Source organism: Triticum aestivum, chromosome 3B (assembly GCF_018294505.1).
Source record: "Triticum aestivum cultivar Chinese Spring chromosome 3B, IWGSC CS RefSeq v2.1, whole genome shotgun sequence".
NCBI lineage: Eukaryota > Viridiplantae > Streptophyta > Magnoliopsida > Poales > Poaceae > Triticum > Triticum aestivum.
In genome coordinates, this window is record NC_057801.1 from 681,598,260 (window position 1) to 681,602,022 (window position 3,763).

A 3,763-nucleotide genomic window follows, 5' to 3' on the forward strand; every position below is an offset into this window, starting at 1 on the left:
GTTGGCAGATCCAAATGCACCTTTCCATGTTTGTAAGCTTGACAAGGCTCTGTATGGACTCAAGCAAGCCCCCAGAGCTTGGTATTCTTGGTTGAGTATGAAGTTGCAAGCACTTGGGTTTGTTCCATCAAAGTCTGACACTTCTCTGTTTATTTACAACAAGTTTCAAACTGCCATCTTTGTTCTTATTTATGTTGATGATATAATCGTGACTAGCTCGTCCAATGAAGCAATTACAGCCTTACTCGGTGATCTTCGGTCAGAATTTGCTCTCAAAGATTTGGGAGACTTACACTATTTTCTAGGCATTGAAGTTAAGAAAACTGATCATGGCATTCATCTTTCTCAAGGAAAATATGTCACTGACCTGTTGAGCAGAGTTGGCATGCAGGATTGCAAACCGTCACCGACCCCTCTGTCAAGTTCAGAAACCCTGTCTCTCACAGAGGGAACACTCCTGAATCAGGATGACAGCACCAGTTACAGAAGTATAGTTGGTGCACTTCAATACTTAACACTTACTCGTCCTGACATCTCATTTGCAGTCAACAAGGTTTGCCAGTGCTTGCATGCACCTACCACAACTCACTGGACAGCAGCAAAACGCATCTTGCGGTATGTCAAGAACACTGTCAGTATGGGCCTTTCCATCAACCGATCATCCTCCATGGGCATTAGTGCTTTCTCTGATGCGGATTGGGCTGGCTGCTTGGATGATAGAAGGTCCACCGGGGGATTTGCCATCTTTCATGGCCCAAACCTAGTCTCTTGGTGTGCAAAGAAACAAGCCATTGTTTCCAGGTCAAGCACTAAAGCAGAATACAAAGCCCTGGCAAACGCTACAGCTGAAGTCATTTGGATCCAAGCAATACTGAAAGAGTTGGGAATATTGAAAACCCCAACGCCTTGTCTTTGGTGCGATAACCTTGGTGCAACTTATTTGTCTGCTAATCCAGTTTTCCATGCCAGGACCAAACACATCGAGATAGATTTTCATTTTGTCAGGGAACGAGTTGCTAAAAAAGAATTAGAGATCAGATTCATTTCATCCAAGGATCAAATTGCAGATGGGTTTACAAAGGCACTACCAACCAGAAGCTTTGAAGATTTTCGGCGTAATCTCAACCTAGTTCGGTTTTGATTATGGGGGAGTGTTAAACATCATGTCACGATTGGTTATGTTACATATGCGCCATGTGTATCTTAGGTAGTTAGAGATAGAGTTTGTTTTAATTCTCTCTTATCTTTCTATCTCTTCTCCCGATTGTATCTCTCGATCGTTAGCTTACGATCGCACCCTGTAACGCCACGAGACGCCTCTCGCTCCATATCAATATAAAACATGCGGCTCTCCCTGTATGGAGAGTAGGAACGCTTCCACCACTTTCCACATGTCTGTCTATGCACGTGCGTGTGAGAGACGGGTTGGGAGGTATGCAAGGATGATGAGGGGAGACGATATGGTTGTCGTAAGCATACACTAGCACAAATGCCCGTGCGTTGCAACGGATGACAAAAAACATCACTTCACTAACTCAATGGCCCAAGACCTCCTCCTCCTCCTTCTCCCCCAATGGCCATCATCAGACATGACGACTTCCAAAAACTCCTTGAATTCCTCCACACTGCCACACGAGAAACAAAATAAATATTAGGAGCGTTGTCCAAAGATACCCCATCTCTGGCTAATATAACAAAGAAAAGTGCAAAATTTGTGTCACACATAGCAGGGACTCTGAGTCCAACTCCTTGTACTTTGGTGATGGGCGCTAGTGGGTCTGAAAAATAAGAGCGATGATTTGTTTTGTTCTTAAAAATATATAGCATATGACCAACAAATAATGAAAGTTTTTATTGTAATTAGACATAGTTTTTTTCTGCATGTGTTATCGCAATATTTTGCTCTTGAATTAAACAATTCTAATACATCAAATATTAGTATCACAGTATGGTATCTTAGTTTTTGACATAACAATTCATATATAAAGAAGTAGTTCACCCATGACATGTGCACCTAAACACAACACCTAGCAATTTAGCTACAAAAAAGCGGTTCAAGATGATTTAGATACAAAGAAGAAATTCATCAGTTCAATAACTGAATAAGCCTTAGAGCATGTAGGAAAACTATGATATTTTGGGGGAATAATTACCAAATGTCTCGTATATGGGGTGAAGTAATTTTGATGTATATTCATTTAATTTTTCTTGTCAAATATCTTATTGTTGTTCAACAAACTTATATTCTACTTAGATTGGAATCGCATTATAATTTACTTTAACTTTAATCTTACATTCTATTTTACTGGTTAAATTTTATGTTTAAGCCCTATAACTTAATTTTAAATAACGGAAATGTATTTCAGACTTTATTTCTCATTTATATTTTGCAATTCACATGTAAATGAAGTTGTATTTTTTTTATCCATCTAAATTAATAAAATATGTCCAATATTATTATCAGGAATTCTAATGCACGCATGTGTCTGCTCATCCCTTCGAGCGCGATGGGCGCCATACCATTTAATGTGAGAGACCGGCCGCGCATGTGATGATGATCCGATTGCATGCTACTGTCATGTCCTTCATGTGTGATGTTATGTAAGTCACGCGTTAGTGCATCCCATTACTTATTTGAACAACACAAAATCTTGAATGGACCACAATATAAGTTTCTTTTTCTAATGCAAAGGCATCTAATTTTGTATGTGCTCACGTTAAGCTCAACTTGTATGCATGTTCCATAAAATAAAACTTGTACGCATGGTTTTATATATTCCTGATAGATCAGACCGACCGCTCATGTATGATGATCTAAGTTTCGTTTTCAAGTGCAAGGCATCTAATTTTGTATGTCATCAAGTTATACGCGTCCATAAAAATTCTTGATTTTCTGCTTTTCTTCTTCTTCTCTAATTTGTAACCTTTTCCATCACATCTTTCATATATGGAATCTTCCTCCACGAGGAGGTCTTCAATACATGATTACTTTCCTTCTCTGCCTCATATTGCGCATGGAATCTTTCCTTCTCTCATCCTTAATTCTTATTTAATCCCTCTTTCCTTTATTTATTCTTTCCTTCTATTTTTTTGACGGGTTTTATTCTTTCCTTGTATATCCCCTTCCTCATTCATTCCTTCTTTATTTTTCTCTGTCACACCCGAAATCCCTCTCTTTCCTTCCTTTGTGGGACGGCTTATTTTCTTCCTTAATGATTCCCGGCAATGCTCCTTAATACACAAAAGATATCCAACGTATATTAATTAGAAAATTTAGATGTAAAGAAGCGAGGTGGGACTATTTCATTACAAAGTGAAGCCTCTCTTCTAACACAAGCACAGGCTTGGCCTGTTGGCTACAGCTGTACTGATGGAAGTGAAGGATGTGAGGTCGAATTTCATGCACGCATATATTTTTTGGCAGATCCTAGGAAGGCAAGGAGAAAGCCCATCAGCACATGAGGCCCATTATAGATGACTAGTAGAGCGCCCGTGCGTTGCCACGTGCCAACAAATGGATCTATTACAACCCGCTCAATTCCAGCTCTTTGATCATTATGTTATTATTCCTCTGGTCCTTTTTAGTTTACATATAAGTTTTGTCTGAAGTCAAATATCTCTAATTTGACCAAACTTACAATAAAAATATTGACATTCACAATACCAAATCAACATCATTAGATTTATTGTGGAACGTAGTTTCATATTTTATATATTTGGTATTGTAGATGTTGATATTTTTTAATATAAATTTGGTCAAACT